Genomic DNA, 17,854 nt, shown 5'->3' with positions numbered 1-17,854 from the left:
TCCCATATATCTGTTAGAATATAGCACCTACTTATTACACTGCTTTAATGTGAACTGAGATGAAAAATAAGCCGTTTCTATGTTGAAATTAGTTCAGGCCCAGGAAGAATGCAGGAAGCTGCCTTATACCAAGTCAGACCATGGATCCATCGAACTCAGTACTGCCTACACTGACTGGCAGTGGCCGTCAAGGGTTTCAGGCACACAGCATCCCCAGCCCTACATGGAACCTTGGATCTTTCATATGCAAAACTGGTGCTCTGTCACTGAGCTATGACCCTTCCCCAAAGTGGGAATTTCTGGCCCATAATCACATTTGAAAATTGTCCTAGAAATCCATGGACCCCTTAAAGGGAGGGCTGAATGTACAAGGGTTTTGGATCAGACATGCCTTCTTCCCACTTTTGCTCTTGAGGGAATTAGGAAAACCCTACTAACTAGGAAAGCAAGAGATAAAAATCCTACTAAGAATCCGACTTGAGATTTCAACCTGTCTGCAATTTCCCTGACCAGATGAAATGATTTAGAAGCGTATTGTATTTGGGACAGTAACTGAGGGGTCCTGGCAAAACCAGCAGGGATGCCTCTCCCTGTTACATTCTTGGCATAGGTCATTTTTCAGGGCCTGAAGATGGATGGAAATTGCTCATGCTCAACCTTCACCAACTTGGTGCCCTCCAGACATTTTGGACTACAATTCCTAGCAGCCCCAACCAACACAGCTTTATCATCCAGAAAAACTTGGGCCGTTGTTTTCTTATGCTGCAAGTCTTCTAGAACTACTTGAATAGACATGCATAAAGATGTGCTGCTTTTAATCACATGGGCTCTTGATTCTTTTGTGTGAATGTGTTTAGATTTTATTGTATTATTTTATTTTTAACGGCAATCATTGGTTGAAGGGCAGTAAACAATGTTTACAGTGAAGTAACTAATAAGAAATAAATGCACCCCCAATCAAAGCTGAACTAGAGCTTTATAGTATCATAGAATCATTGAACTGTAGAGTTGGAAGGGACCCCGAGGGTCATCTAGTCCAACCCTCTGCAATGCAGGAATCTCAACTGAAGTATCCATGACTGGTGGTCATCCAACCTCCAAAGAAGGAGAGTCCACCACCTCCCCAGGGAGTCCGTTCCACAGTTGAACTGCTCTTAACATCAAAAAGTTCTTCCTGATGTTTAGCCAGAATCTCCTTTCTTGTAACTTGAAGCCATTGGTTTGGGTCCTACCCTACAGAACAGGAGAAAACATACTTGCTCCATCTTCCATTTGACAACCGTTTATATATTTGAAGATGGCTGTCCTATCCTCTCAGTCGCCTCTTATCCAGCCTAACATACTCAACTCCCTCAACCTTTCCTCAAAAGGCTTGGTTTCCACACCCTTGTTCATCTTGGTCACACTCCTCTGCACACGTTCCAACTTGTCAGTATCTTTCTTAAATTGTGGTGCCCAGAACTGGACACGGTACTCCAGGTGTGGTCCAACCAAATAATAATAAGAGTGGTACTATGATTTCTATCAATCTGGACACTAGACTTTGATGCAGCCTAGAATATCATTCACAGTTTTTACTTCTGAATCACGCTGTTGACTCATGTTAAGCTTGCGGTCTACTAATACCCCTACATCCTTTTCACATGTACTACTGGCAATCCAGGTATCCCACATCTTAAATTTGTGCATCTGGTTCTTTCTGCCTAAATGCAGAACCTTACATTTGTACCTATTGAGATTCATTTTGTTAATTTGGGCCCATTCCTTATACATGCCCTTCTTAAATCTCAGCTCATCTGTAAGAGCTTTAGCAGCCACATCGGTTTCCTTAGATGCCCCCTACTGTTATTTCTTGTTAGAATTGTCTGCAACTGTGCTTTTTTCACTTTTAAGAAATTCCCATCCATCTTGGACTCCCTTCTCTTTGAGTATTTCTGACCATGGCATCTCACCCAGTAGTTCCTTAAGCTTTTTGAAATCCAGAGTGTATTTCTGACTACACTCAGCTTTCATGCAAGCCAAGAGGACATTATTACTTTCTCCCACGGTGGCCAGTACTTCCACTTTCTCAATCAATCAATTCCTCCCTGTTGGTGAGGACCAGATCCAAGAGAGATGGTCTTTTTCTTGCCACTTCTCATAAATGAAATTGTCAGCAAAACAATTGAGGAATTTGTTGGACCTTGGTAGAGTTTTAGTTCCAACAGATATTGGGGAAGTTGAAGTCTCCCATGACTACTATAGCTTTCATTTTTGAATGTTTGGTAATTTGCTGTAGGAAGGCATCATCCAAGTCTTCAGTCTGGCTATAGCAGACACCCACAGTAAGGTCACTGTTGTTTCCCTCTCCTACAATTTTTACTGAATATGCCTTCCATGCTCCAGGTCATGGGTCTCTTCCTTTGTAAAGAAATGCTTTACATATAATACTACTCTTTCTCCTTTCCCATTTGGTCTATTCCTCTTGAAAAGGTTATACCCCTCAATTTCTATGTTCCAGATGTGAGTCTCATCCCAAATTTCAGCTCAAATTTGTATTGCTTGTTTCCAATTCTCTGGGCATTAGTATAGAAACAACTGAAACTACTCTAGCTGCTTCCTTCTTATATTTTCCTGCCCTTTAGCAGGTTTCTGGAGCACCACCTCAGTTTCCTTTGCATCAATGAAACTATTCACCCCAGTACCTGGTATACCTGGTAATATTATCTCCAACTCCCTCAAGATTTAGTTTAAAGCTCTCATTCCCATCTCTTGCCAGAAGTCCTTCCTCATGGAAGCAGAGACCATGGTCCAAGAAGCTAAACCTAGCACTTTATGTCCAGCATTTCCCTCTCTCTTCTAGGGCTGTGCAATAAATCGCTATACCATCTGTTACGAGTATTGAAATGACATTGCAAGAAGTGTTTCAACCAGGCAATATACCAGTGAGGGAAATGTGAACAAAAGGGGACAGCTTCCCAGGCTTTCGTCTCAGCTCAGCTGAACCGATAACTCCCTTGATACTCTTCACCATCTCTCTCTGCTTTGTTTGCTTTCACTCCTCCCTCCCCTCACTCTGACAATAAGTCCTCCCTGCAAGCTCACAAAAACCAGCAAATGCTTTAAGCTTAACTCGTGGGTAGGCAAACTAAGGCCCGGGGGCTGGATCCGGACCAATCGCCTTCTAAATCCGGCCCGCGGACGGCCTGGGAATCGGCATGTTTTTACATCAGTAGAATGTGTGTTTTTATTTAGAATGCACCTCTGAGTTATTTGTGGGACATAGGAATTTATCCATCCCCCCCCCTCAAAATCTAGTCCGGCCCCCCACAAGGTCTGAGGGACAGTGGACCGGCCCCCTGCTGAAGACGTTTGCTGACCCCTGGCTTAACTTCTTGCTCTCACTGAACCAGTAACTTTTCTTGATACTTTCCTTGGCAAGAAGGCCGTCACCATCTTTCCCTAGCTGAGAAATAAGCAATAAGCCCTCGGCTGCGGCCAATTTCCCAATAACCCCTCTAACCCCTCGCAAGCACACAAACCACCCCTTTAAGCACAGCTCAGCTAATTATGCAAAACTTGCTACCAATCCAGGAGCAACCCCCCCCCCCCAGACAATTAAAGATCCAGAAGCAATGTAAACAAAGAACATAAACAAGGAAAGAGATGCAGAAAGGCAAAAATCTGGAAAGCAGAGCCCATGGCAGCCGATTTCCTAAACAGATTCTTTTTCTGCCTTTGCCTTCTATTTGCTTTGCCTTCTTCATTTTTCTTCCCTCACGTCCCCCCCCCCCTCAAAAAAAAAGGGGGGGGGTTCATTTTTATTTTCTGGTGGTGTTTACATTGTTGGTTTCCCCTAAATAGCATCCCCTCCATATTAAAAAGGAAGGTTTTTTAAAAAATAATAATTAAGGAGTCTGTCTCCTTGCTTGCTATCCCTTTTATCCCTTTGATGAAAATGGAGAGATTGAGGAGATGGGGGAAATGGAGGGGAAATTTAACTGACTGCCTCATGCAGAATTGGAGGTTGTGTACTGTGAGATTGATGGGGAGTGTGTTTGTCCATAAGCAGTGCAATCAAATGTGTGTCTACTCACAAACAAGCCCCACTCAATTCAATGGGGCTTACTCCCAAGAAAGTAGAAGTAAATTTAGTTGAACTCAGTGGGGCTTATGCATGCATAAAACTCCACTCAGACCTCTGAGTGGGGAAGCAGATACAACTTGACTAGGAAATCACTTAAACTACTCTTAAATTAATTGAAAATATATTCAGTATATCATATGGAAGTTTATTTAATGTTTTTACTAAATCTACTACTTCCTTAAATTTTAAATATGCCCACAAAACTGCATAGAACAGTAATATATTCCCCAGAAATCTTTAATGGTTTAGTATCAGGGGTCAGCAAACTTTTTCAGCAGGGGACCAGTCCACTGTCCCTCAGACCCTGTGGGGGGCCGGACTATATTTTGGGGGGGAAATAAAAATGAACAAATTCCCATGCCCCACAAATAACCCAGAGATGCATTTTAAATAAAAGCACACATTCTACTCATGTAAAAACACGCTGATTCCCAGACCATCCGCAGGCTGGAATGAGAAGGCAAGTGGGCCAGATCTGGCCCCTGGGCCTTAGTTTGCCTACCCATGGTTTAGTTGAAGCAGAGGTGCTGAGACATGGGGGGCAGATCGTCGCGTGCGCATGATTTCACACGTGTCTGGAGGCTGCAAGGCCAGGGAGAGTTGGCATGTATGAGCTGAAGCATGTTATGAGACATCGTGATATCTCAAAATATTGTGCTATTTAGGTGGTGATACATCACAGTGTTGAAAACTATCGCCCAGCCCTACTCTCTTCCTTTGCACATGTTGTTGTTGTTGAGTCGTTTAGTCGTGTCCGACTCTTCGTGACCCCCTGGACCAGAGCACGCCAGGCACTCCTGTCTTCCACTGCCTCCCGCAGTTTGATCAAACTCATGCTGGTAGCTTCGAGAACACTGTCCCACCATCTCGTCCTCTGCCGTCCCCTTCTCCTTGTGCCCTCCATCTTTCCCAACATCAGGGTCTTTTCCAGGGAGTCTTCTCTTCTCATGAGGTGGCCAAAGTCTTGGAGCCTCAGCTTCAGGATCTGTCCTTCCAGTGATCACTTAGGGCTGATTTCCTTCAGAATGGATACGTTTGATCTTCTTGCAGTCCATGGGACTCTCAAGAGTCTCCTCCAGCAGATGAGACATATTCAAATATTCAAATACTGATCTCCCATTTGTATCCTGCTCAACTAGCCTGTTGTACAATACACAAAATTCAGAGGTGCCACCTCTTCTACTTCTTTTGATAGCGTAAGAAATAGAAGTGGAAGCACAACTCAGTTTTGAACCGCTCATCTCCAAAATACCCTGAAGGACTAGTTGGGTTGGAAACACATGGGATCGATAAATATTTTTCGGCCTACTCCATTGTTTATTGCTTCTGCTTCCAGTTACTGTTAAAAGCACAGGTGTAACGCCTAAAAAAGAAGCCGGCAGCCTCATATGGCTGAAATCTATTTCTGGCATATTTGATAGAGCCCCAAGAATTATTTTAAAATTCATTAGAATGTTTACAATGTGAATACTGAAAGGCAAGAATAGAAGGAATGAAATAAAATTAGCTCCTCAACCTAGAACAATGGAACATTCCACTTGTTTACCCAAAGACACACACTTAAATCATATGACTCAGCTTAGGGTGTTGATTTTTGGGCAAATTTTTTTTTAGCTCAACAACTTTGCCCCCCCCCCCCCGCCGTGCTATTTTTCTAGAAAAAGAGGTGCCAGAATGCCCCCTCTTTTTCTTAGAATAGCACTGGTGCCTACCTGAGAGGTGCCAGAACTGATTCTCTCTGGAAAAAAAAGCCCTGTCAACAACTTTTGTGTCCAAATTCTCACTTTTTGAAATATGGCAGCCATAACTCAGTTGGGCTCACTCCCAGTGCCCTAGGCCAGTGTTCCCCAACCTTGGGCCTCCAGCTGTTTTTGAACTACAATTCCCATCATCCCTGACCACTGGTCTTGCTAGCTAGGGATGATGGGAGTTGTAGTCCAAAAACAGCTGGAGGCCCAAGGTTGGGAAACACTGCCCTAGGCTATTGACCCCACTCCCTTCAGCTAACTAGAATGGCTCATTGAAGGAAAGGCCCTTTGTTTATGCTCAGCACATCTGCCTATGCAGAAAGAAAGTGTCCCTGGTTACCAGGGCCCAGCAGGCTCCGAGTTGCAGCAATAGGATAAATAGCATTTTGAGCCAGGGGTGCCTTTGGTCACCTCCCCCCACCATGGGCAGCATTGCAGGTCTGCCCAGAGGGTGTATGGGACAGGGCACACCTAGGGGTTGGCCAAGTTCATCCCCGCCAAGTTCCCATGTCCAGGAGGGTACAAAAATTGTGCCTCTCCACTCTGGCTTGGAGTGGATCAGAGCCCATCCACACACTCCCTGGACCGCTCCTCCACTGCTCTGGTTGGCTCAGGCTCCTCTGGCAAGGGTGCAAAGGAGGGGGGTGCCAGTAAAACTCCTTGCCCAGGGGAGCCGAGGTTCACCTCTGGATACAGGTGTGCTGTTATGGGCCCTCATGCTGTTCCCCGCAAGGACCCATTCGTGTGTGTACAAAGCTGAGGGCCACAGGCAATTCCATATATTTTTAATCAAAACGTTATTGGAATTTTTGGCATAAGAAGATTAAAGCCAGCAAAGTATGAAAAAGAAAATGCAACAAACCATACCGCTGTAGTTGCACTGAGTAATACAGAACATGTTAAGTACCTAGGGACAATACTAAAAGGAGGATTCAGGAAGAACCATGAATTAAGCTGCATCAAAAGAACCGCATGCGAGAACCACCACATACACAGACCGCACATTAGTGCCTACCACTCCTCCTAGCCTTGGGATTAAGCAAAACAACAGAAGCGCTGCATTCCTTTTTACGTGGGGAAACGGGAAGAGGGATTGGGCTGTCCTTCTCTTGAGGACCTATTCCAGGTATCAACCCCTCTTAGTGGAGCTTCTTTCTGCTTCCCCCGCGGGACTCAGTCTCACGGGTCTTCTGGTTGTGGCCTTCCCCACTCCTCCCTCAAAGCCTGGCCTCATATTGCATTCCTATGACTTTTCCTCTGGAATTTGCCAGAGCCCTTGCTTTGTGTGGGCCTGCGGGAAATTGCCCCCATGGCTTCCCACCCCACAACCCCTGGGCAGCGCTGCAGCTTTTTGCAGTGTTACCAAGTTGCGTGGCTTGTGCAGGATTGCCAAACCTAGCAGTGCAGCAGACCTGCTACTCCCAGGGATGCCTGTGAAAAGCGCCCAGGCCCAGCTGCCGCCTCTTTGCTGCTCCATTTGCTGGGATCCCAGTGAAGTCTCTGCCATGTGGTGCAGGTGGCTCCCATCACCTTGTAGGCTTATAGTCTCGGGGTGGTGCTGATAATGCCAAGGTCGCAGGTTGGATCCCAGTATGAGACAGTGCATATTTCTGCATTGCACTAGATCAGTGATGGCGAACCTTTAGAGATCGAGTGCCCAAACTGCAACCCAAAACCCACTTATTTATCACAAAGTGCCAACACTTTAAATGTGCAAACAAAGTTCTGGTATGTGCTTGAAAATCCCCTAGCCCCCCAAATATACTGACAGTCTAGACTCTATAGAGGTCCAGGCGACCTTGGAACGGACAGCTCACGGAAGAACCCCGACCAGACCTAAGAGGAGGCGTGTAGTGGTGATAGGGGATTCCCTACTGAGGGGAACAGAAGCAGTGATCTGTGGGCCTGACAAGATGTCTCGGGAAGTGTGCTGTCTCCCCGGGGCTAAGATCCAAGATGTAACTGAACGACTGCAAGGAATCATAAAACCCACTGACAAATACCCCTTCCTCTTGGTTCATGTGGGAACCAATGACACTGCAAGCAATAGCCTCCAGAAGATCAAAAGAGATTACGAGGCTCTGGGCAGGAAATTGAAGCAATTAAATGCACAAATTGTCATCTCATCTGTCCTCCCAGTTGAACGACGTGGCCCAGGGAGAGAGGGAAAAATAGTGGAAGTGAACAACTGGCTTCGCAAATGGTGTAAACAGGAACGGTTTGGATTCTTAGATCACGGAATGCAGTTTCTTGAAGATGGACTTCTGGCAAGCGATGGGCTGCACCTCACAACGGTTGGGAGGAATGTTTTTGCAAAAAATCTCAGAAACCTCATCAGGAGGGCTTTAAACTGACTAATGTGGGGGAGGGAGACAGTGCTCCTGAAGGTAGGAGTCTATCAATTGATGAAGATGATCATCCAAATGTCATAGACCGAATGGAGCAAACAGCATGCAGACCTAGTGGTGGGAGGAAAAAATCCTTAAATAAGAGACACGGGGGAATGATTAATGGACTTCAATGTCTGTACACTAATGCACAAAGCATGGGAAATAAACAAGATGAGCTTGAGCTCTTGGTACAGCAAACTAAATATGACATAATAGGCATCACTGAAACCTGGTGGGATAAGTCCCACGATTGGAATGTAATAATGGAGGGATACAATCTATTTCAGAGAAACAGACCAGACAAGAAAGGAGGAGGAGTGGCATTATATGTCAGGGATGTGTATACCTGTGAAGAGATCCAAGATTTAGAACCTCAAAGCCAAAGTGAGAGCATTTGGGTCAAAATTAAGGGAGAGAAGAATAACAGTGACCTCATTGTGGGAGTTTACTATAGATCCCCAAGCCAAACGGAGGACATAGATGATGCCTTCCTGGAACAGATGGCCAAGCATGCAAAAGGAAGGGAGATAGTAGTAATGGGGGACTTCAATTACCCGGATATTTGTTGGATGTCAAACTCAGCCAAGAGCATAAGGTCAAACAGATTCCTCACTGGACTTGCAGACAACTTCATTGTCCAGAAAGTGGGAGAAGAAATAGAGGAACAGCCATTTTAGATCTGGTCCTAACCAATGTTGATGACCTGGTTAGTGGGGTAGAAGTGGAAGGATCATTAGGCGCGAGTGATCATGCTCTTCTGAAGTTTACTATACAGCGGAAAGGAGCAGCCAAGCATACTAGGACTCAATTTCTCGACTTTAAGAAAGCCGACTTCATAAAACTTAGGGAAGTGCTGGGTGAGATCCCATGGACAGTAATACTAAAAGGAAAGGGAGTTCATGATGGCTGGGAGTTTGTTAAGAGGGAGATAGTAAAAGCACAACTTCAGGCAATACCAATGAGACGGAAACATGGAAGGTGCCTAAAGAAGCCAGGGTGGCTATCTAAAGAACTTTTAACTGAGTTAAGATTAAAAAAGGATGTGTACAAAAAATGGAAAAGGGGGGAAACCACCAAAGAGGAATTCAAACAAATAGCCAGCACGTGTAGACACAAAGTCAGAAAAGCTAAAGCACAGAATGAACTCAGGCTTGCTAGAGAGGTTAAAAGCAACAAAAAAGGCTTTTATGGGTATGTTCGTAGCAAAAGGAAGAACAAAGAAACAGTGGGGTCACTCAGAGGAGAAGATGGTGAAATGCAAACAGGGGATACAGAAAGGGCTGAACTCCTCAATGCCTTCTTTGCCTCAGTCTTCTCCGATAAAGAAAACAATGCCCGACCTGAAGAATTTGGAGCAAATGATTCAGCAGAGGGAACACAGCCCAGAATAACTAAGGAGATAGTACAAGAATACTTGGCTAGTCTAGATGTATTCAAGTCTCCAGGGCCAGATGAACTGCATCCAAGAGTATTAAAAGAACTGGCAGATGTGATTTCAGAACCACTGGCAGTCATCTTTGAGAATTCCTGGAGAACAGGCGAAGTCCCGGCAGACTGGAGGAGGGCAAATGTTGTCCCTATTTTCAAAAAGGGCGAAAGAGAGGACCCAAATAATTACCGCCCAGTCAGCCTGACATCAATACCAGGGAAGATTCTGGAGCAGATCATTAAGCAAACAGTCTGTGAGCACCTAGAAAGGAATGCTGTGATCACTAATAGTCAGCATGGATTTCTGAAAAATAAGTCATGTCAGACTAACCTGATCTCGTTTTTTGACAGAATTACAAGCCTGGTAGATGAAGGGAACGCAGTGGATGTAGCCTACCTTGATTTCAGCAAGGCATTTGACAAGGTGCCCCATGATATTCTTGTAAAGATGCTGGTAAAATGCGGTCTTGACTATGCTACCACTCAGTGGATTTGTAACTGGCTGACTGACCGAACCCAAAGGGTGCTCATCAATGGTTCCTCTTCATCCTGGAGAAGAGTGACTAGTGGGGTGCCACAGGGTTCTGTCTTGGGCCTGGTCTTATTCAACATCTTTATCAACGACTTGGATGATGGACTCAAGGGCATCCTGATCAAATTTGCAGATGACACCAAACTGGGAGGGGTGGCTAACACCCCAGAGGACAGGATCACACTTCAAAACGACCTTGACAGATTAGAGAACTGGGCCAAAACAAACAAGATGAACTTTAACAGGGAGAAATGTAAAGTATTGCACTTGGGCAAAAAAAATGAGAGGCACAAATACAAGATGGGTGACACCTGGCTTGAGAGCAGTACATGTGAAAAGGATCTAGGAGTCTTGGTTGACCACAAACTTGACATGAGCCAACAGTGTGACGCGGCAGCTAAAAAAGCCAATGCAATTCTGGGCCTCATCAATAGAAGTATAGCATCTAGATCAAGGGAAGTAATAGTGCCACTGTATTCTGCTCTGGTTAGACCTCACCTGGAGTACTGTGTCCAGTTCTGGGCACCACAGTTCAAGAAGGACACTAACAAAATGGAACGTGTCCAGAGGAGGGCAACCAAAATGGTCAAAGGCCTGGAAATGATGCCTTATGAGGAACGGCTAAGGGAGCTGGGCATGTTTAGCCTGGAGAAGAGGAGGTTAAGGGGTGATATGATAGCCATGTTCAAATATATAAAAGGATGTCACATAGAGGAGGGAGAAAGGTTGTTTTCTGCTGCTCCAGAGAAGCGGACACGGAGCAATGGATCCAAACTACAAGAAAGAAAATTCCACCTAAACATTAGGAAGAACTTCCTGACAGTAAGAGCTGTTCGACAGTGGAATTTGCTGCCAAGGAGTGTGGTGGAGTCTCCTTCTTTGGAGGTCTTTAAGCAGAGGCTTGACAACCATATGTCAGGAGTGCTCTGATGGTGTTTCCTGCTTGGCAGGGGGTTGGACTCGATGGCCCTTGTGGTCTCTTCCAACTCTATGATTCTATGATTCTATGATTCTACTTTGGGTTTGTACAATTAAATATTTTATTAAATTTCAAGGTGGGGGGAAGCATAAACATAAACATTTTCAAAACAATTGGTTTCCCCCCCTGCCCCGGTTTGCAAAATTAAGTGGGATTAAAGTGCTCTGTTGCCCTGACACAAGAAATCCACTTTTATTTTTTAAGAACTGGGCCTTTTTCAGTTTAGAAAGTGACAGGGAAATGCACTGAAAAGTACAGTTGTACCTTGTTTATTGAACAGCTTAGTTGCCAAACAAATCGGCTCCCGAACGCTGCAAATCCAGAAGTAGGTGTTCCGGTTTGTGAATGTTTTTTGGAAGCCTAACTTCTGACACGGCTTCCACTTGAGTTCAGGAAGCTCCTGCAGCCAATTGGAAGCCACATCTTGGTTTTCGAACAGTTTCGGGAGTCGAACGGACTCCCAGAACAGATTAAGTTCGATAACCAAGGTACGACTGTATTGGATGAACAAATGATTAATGAGAAGACATTTAAATACCCCACAAACAAATAAGAACAAATGCTCAGTAAATGATTGCATATGATCTAGCCTCTGCATAAACTTTGTGCAAGCAAATCAGAATAAATACTCAATTAAAAAATAATACTCTAAATGAAATGTTTAGAAGGGACAGAACCCTGCTGAGGTCTAAAGCAGCAGTCAAACTCCATTAAAAAGTATTCCACATATTCTAAAACATCACTGAGAATAGAATAACATTTTACTAAAGACTGCATTGCTATACATTCAGTCACTCTGTAATTCCTGAACAATTTCTCCCTTTCCCTATTACATACTAAAAGTACAGAACCTAAGAAATTTCCAGAAGAAATCATCTGGCTATTGAGTTTTGAGTGTTTGGCAGCAATATGTAAACTCAGAAAACAGACCCCCCCCCTTTTTTTAAAAAGATTCAATCCTTTGTAGCACACACACACACAAATTACTTATCCCATATTTTAGGGCCCACATCAGCTGGGGCATCGTCCTTTTAGAGGCACATACATTAAGTAAAAGTAAGGTAAAGGACCCTGGATGCTGAAGTCCCCTTGAATTTGGCTATGGGGTTGTGGCGCTCATCTCCCTTTCAGGCCAAGGGAGCCGGCATTTGTCTGCAGACAGCTTTCCGGGTCATGTGGCCAGCAGAACTCAACCGCTTTGGACCCCGTGGCGGAAGCCAGAGCGCACCTACATTGCATACATTAGCAGTTAACTGAAAATGGGGATTTGGCCGAAAAGCCACGAGAGGCTCTTTGCTCCTGGACAGAATGCCCCTTAGAGGCTTGGTGGGGAAAGCATGCTGGGAATTGTAGTCTCCCTTGGTTGCACTCCCATACTAAGGATTAGGCACTTGGCAGCAAACTGCTCCATTCTAAACAAATCTAACAGGAAGGATTTGAGTTGCTCTGAGCTCAGTTTGCAGCTTGACAAAACCGGGGGTCTCTCCAAGTCAAAACTGCAGAAAAGTGACTGCAGTATTGTGAAAACTATTTTAGAATACCTATGCTAAGGAAAACGTCCTTTGGCAGCATTGTTAGTGCTTCTCCTCAAGAGGAAGGGAGAGGCTGCATTTGTTGATTTGCAAAGGTGAGAGTATTATTATTGCTATCATCATTATTATTTTTATTCATGGTATTTTTATCCACCTCCATCATTCTGCCCGGACACTGAGGTCCAGCGCTGAGGGCCTTCTGGCGGTTCCCTCACTGTGAGAAGCAAAGCTACAGGGAACCAGGCAGAGGGCCTTCTCGGTGGTGGCACCCGCCCTGTGGAACGTCCTCCCACCAGATGTCAAAGAGAAAAACAACTACCAAACTTTTAGAAGACATCTAAAGGCAGCCCTCTTTAGGGAAGCTTTTAATGTTTAATAGGTTATTGTATTTTAGTGTTTTGTTGGAAGCCGCCCAGAGTGGCTGGGGGAACCCAGCCAGATGGGCAGGGTATAAATAATAAATAAATAAATAAATAAATAAATAAATAAATAAATAAATAAATAAATAATAAATAAATTATTATTATTATTATTAATCAAAACACGACAATCTGCCTAATTACCAAAATTGCATTTTCTCATAATATTAATGTTTTCTAAAGCATTTCTTAAGGGTGGACCATCTGGGCAGCGCGGAGCCTACAGGCACCCAAGCCACCGTCTCACTCCCAGGAGAGACGGGTGGCTCAGGCGCGCTGCAATGAGTGCCGCCCGGCATTTTGTCACCCCCCTCAGTGGTGCCGCCCGGGGCAGACCACACCTCCCGCACCCCCCTTCCTTCGCCCCTGTCTACACCAATGGCCATGATAACTAGAGCCATTTCTTATGGCTTTATCATGTGTTCTTCTTTGGCCTGTTCTGAAACTACTGACCATCAGTTTTACTGGGGGACAAGTTTTAGGGTCAAGTCTCAAGAGGAAGAAAGCATTCTCTATCCACTTTCTCTACACCAAGTATAAGATATTATTGTAATGTATGCTACTTTATGTTACTTTTTATGTTCCCCGGGACTTTTTCACTCACTACACAACAGCAAATGTGAATATACACTTAACAAGGAACTGGAGTCAATCCCTGATGAGAATGTAAACAAAGATGGCTTATATTTATGTGTGTAATTGGAGGCATGTTCTTAAATCATTTGAGAGCTACACCTAAAACAAGTCACGTGTGTAGTGGCCTTTGTCATTTGGAGATGCATGTGCCAGTGCAAATGTGAAACGAAAAATCACATTCAGATTCTGTAACTAGCAGAATTAAAGGTCGCCCTCCGCTCTCCCAACCAGGCCTTCCTGAATGACGGCTCCCGAAGAAGGGAAATAGCAAGGGTTCTGTTGCAAGACCTCTGGGCCTTGGGGCTTTTCAGAGGTTGGACCAGCTGCCTCTGCTTGCATGAACTGTCGGCGCCACCAACAAAAGGAGGAGCAGTAATGAAAAACAGGGTTGTCACGAGGCACACACACACGCGTCCGATTATAAAAAAAAGGGCTGCGTATGTTATAGCCTCTCAACGGAAGCACTTTTACACAAGTTGCAATCCTCAACTCTTGAATAACTTCTAATTTATAAGCCGCGGAAGCTAAAAGGGCCTGCCATCTCCATTTTCCTCTAGCTCCAAAGCCTCCTCTTTGAAAATGCCTCCCATTTTTCATAACCGTCACGGGAATCTGTAATCAAGCACTTTGGCCTGGCATGCAAACAATCTTTAAATATATATATATATACTTAATTCTTCGTATGAAAGGTCTGCCTGGAAAACGTACACTTCTATCCCCTCGCTTCGTACTCTTATTTCCCCGCTTTACGCCATTCCAAACTGGACTAGTCTTTGTTTGAGGGAAGGAGGCCTTTCTGCTTCTTGGCTCAGATGGACGAGAAGGGGGAGACCCTTCTGTTTTTCAAAAACATCATAAAGTCCATACCTGGATGCTAAGATGAACTTTTAGGGGAAGAAGACGGGAGGTTTTCAGAAGTTTAATCCACTGGGTTAAGGGGAACAGGCAGATTCCTCTTTCTCGCCCTAGATGGAGAGGCCGGGCTGGAAAGAAACTTCTTCAGGCTGATGCAAGATGCCTTTGCGAGCGATTTAGCATTCTGAGGATTCCTGGGCCCTGGCCAGAAATCCCACAATCCAACATATTTCACATTTGGTTTCAATTAGGGAACGAGAAGGGGGAAGAAAGTCACCAATTGGAGCTGGCTCTTTGCAGGCTTTTTTCTTTCACTCAAGGAAACTTGAGCTAAACTATAATTTATGGCAAAACTCATTCATTGCAAGCAGAGAGACGCTGTAGCAAACAGGCTCCAGGGATCTATGCAGTCCGCTTTTTTATATTAAAAGTATGCTTCGTGTTTTATTTTTTATTTGACCCAAATGACAGGATTTGGCACGTTTTACTGGCTTGCAAAGCGTCAATGAATAAGCTGAGAGAAAAATATCAATATGGGTTATGATATATGGCTTATTTACATATATATATATACAACCTGATACCTAACATGGAGAAGGCTCCCAGTATTAAGACCCCAAGCAGTCTTGCTTCCCTCATAGTCACAGTCTTGAATTCCCGCAGAAATCAAGCATGGCTCTCACTCGGACTTCTGCCTGCTTCTCTCCTAGCCTACTGGTGTCGGACCACCAGTCAGGTGAGGCCACTTGCCCTCTGGCACAGGGCAACATCTTTGGTTATACCAATGACTGGCCTTAGAACCATTCACTCACAAAGAAACACACCCAACTAATTCAACAGTTGAGTCCTCCATCAGATTTCAACCCTTGCTGGATCCAGAACCCCAGGGATTAGAAGGGACTTGGGCATCATACAGACTGACCCCCCCCCAAATTCATAACAATATCTAGGACAATGGTTCCCAACCTTTAGGAATAAACAGACTACATTAACTCGAGAAAATAATGACGACAAAAAACTGTAGTGAACTCAGTAATGCTGTTAAATGAAGTCTCAAATGTACTGAAATCAAAATCCATTCCCCACCCCATTGGGCCCACTAATTAACAACCCAAGCTATTAATCCTGAAAGAATACATTTATTCAAAAATATAAATACATTTATTTATCTCCCCAATATACCCACTGATCAACTCAATTAATCAATTCAAAAAGATATGAAAGATAAATTTATCTATAATTATGAATTCATTTAATTCCCTGTATGTAAACAAAATTATTTATTTCCAGTGAACTCAGCTGAAGTAATCCCCAAAAGAATTAAAATTAAAACTTTAATTGCCACTCATTTTTCCTTTGTGTAGACTCAGGAATATCAATCGTATACTTCAGTGAAATCATGGGAGGGGTTTTTCTAGCTGCCCCCCTCCTTGGCTCTTGGAAGCCTTTTAAGACGTTGCTGCAGGAGAAGGGCTGTTTCTGAGTCTAAGGGGAAACTGTGAGGTCCCCTTGCTATTTCTGCTTTTGAATGCTGCATGTTGTTTAAGTAATCTTGTTATATTAATAGTGTTAAATTTTGGGAGTTTTTTTTTTATTATTTTTTGTATGTTATAGTGTTGTTGCACACCATCCCAGTCTCCTAGAGGTGCAAAATCCCAGGGGCTCCAGACATTTACACAATTTTTGTGTTTCCTTTGGAATGAGGGACAGTAGAGACTGTGGTGTCTTCAGGATATCTGGTGTATTTACACATATCTACAACCTGGGCCTATGATGGAGGGGTTCACAACATTAACACCCTAAGAGGGTCTTGCTTTTCCCATAGCCACAGCCTTGGATTCCAGAAGAAATTAGGCATGGCTCTGTCTCTCAGCCTGCCAGCTTCCAGCTTCCAGCTCCCCAAACAACTCTCAACTTTGCCTTTGTCTTTCTAGTTACAGATGGGTAGCCGTGTTGGTCTGCCATAGTCAAAACAAAAAAAAATTCCTTCCAGTAGCACCTTAAAGACCAACTAAGTTAGTTCTTGGTATGAGCTTTCGTGTGCATGCACACGAAAGCTCATACCAAGAACTAACTTAGTTGGTCTTTAAGGTGCTACTGGAAGGAATTTTTTTTTGTTTTGTCTTTCTAGTTACCACTCATTTTCTGTCTGGCACAGAGTCACTTCCTTTGTTTCCGTAATGACCCACGCTTAGAGGGCCACTACCTCATCAGGAAGCTATCCTGGCTATTCCAGGAATTTGAATCCTTGCTTAGACAAATCCTTTGCTAGGTGCAGGAATTAGAAGTGTCTCTGCATACAGTGTACCCCCCTCTTCTGAACCACAGGCCCAAAGAAGGGCTTGTGAGAGTGGTTGGGTGCAGGGATACCAAAGAAGGTTGCCAAAGACACCAGTTCTAGTGCTTTATTAACTAAAGGTGTAGATCAGCCTGCCAGGTCTTCCAGGCTTTGCAGACACGGGACGGGCACTGCAGCCAGGAGATGGCTTCTCCGCACCCAAGCAAACGTGCATTGCATCCTTTGTGCACAAAGCAGCAGACATCACTTTGGCCAGGACGTCCCCTCACTATCCACCTGACCGGATGAGGGCGTAGCGGCAAATACCCAAGTCTTACAGATAGCTCCCCTTTCTGGGCTCAGAGCCCAGCACCCCAAACCCACAGACAAGGATAGCCAGCCAATCGGTGTATATCAAAGCAAGTGACTACAAACATATATGAGCTCATTGCTACAACCACCACCAATTAATTGTGAGGTTATATTGACTTTCAAAATGGTGAAGCTTCTGGAACACTTCATATTTGGTTCAACACACCCCTCCAGCTCATAACAATATTTTTGTTTTGCTATGTTATTATGGAATCATTTTTGTAGTGTTTGTATGAAATGCACCCAGTCACTTTGAGTATGATGTCTTTTGTAAAAAAAAGCAGCATAAAATTAAAATGAATGAAATCCCTCATCCCTGTAAGCAAAACTATTTATGTATATAATTAATCTATTTATTATTTGTATTTGTGGTTTTTCTTTAATAAGCCAATGGGCATAAGTAGCAAATGCTACTCAGAACAACAGACAGCCCCAAATGGTCTGCCCCCAAAGCCAGAAGCCCCAAGGAATCAGGCAACCTCCATTCACATAATTTATCCCAACAAAGCACCAGAAGTAAACCCCAATAATGCCAAAAACTAAGGATCCTGAAGGTAAC

General features: G+C 44.1%; 2 protein-coding genes across 2 annotated transcripts in view; both read right to left on the bottom strand.

Annotated features, from left to right (window-relative positions):
• DDR2 (discoidin domain receptor tyrosine kinase 2) overlaps positions 1–14,852 on the bottom strand; it is a 55,140-nt gene extending 40,288 nt beyond the window's left edge. The window contains exon 1 of the mRNA XM_028732280.2: positions 14,658–14,852. The gene's annotated coding sequence lies outside the window, so the exon portion shown is untranslated. The remainder of the gene's footprint in view (positions 1–14,657) is intronic.
• The window catches only part of UAP1 (UDP-N-acetylglucosamine pyrophosphorylase 1), a 249,501-nt gene continuing 238,192 nt past the window's right edge, over positions 6,546–17,854 (bottom strand). The window contains exon 12 of the mRNA XM_077928183.1: positions 6,546–6,558. The gene's annotated coding sequence lies outside the window, so the exon portion shown is untranslated. The remainder of the gene's footprint in view (positions 6,559–17,854) is intronic.

This window comes from Podarcis muralis, chromosome 5, assembly GCF_964188315.1.
Source record: "Podarcis muralis chromosome 5, rPodMur119.hap1.1, whole genome shotgun sequence".
NCBI lineage: Eukaryota > Metazoa > Chordata > Lepidosauria > Squamata > Lacertidae > Podarcis > Podarcis muralis.
Note: the sequence above shows the minus strand (reverse complement) of the source record. Positions and strands in the feature narration are given on the sequence as shown.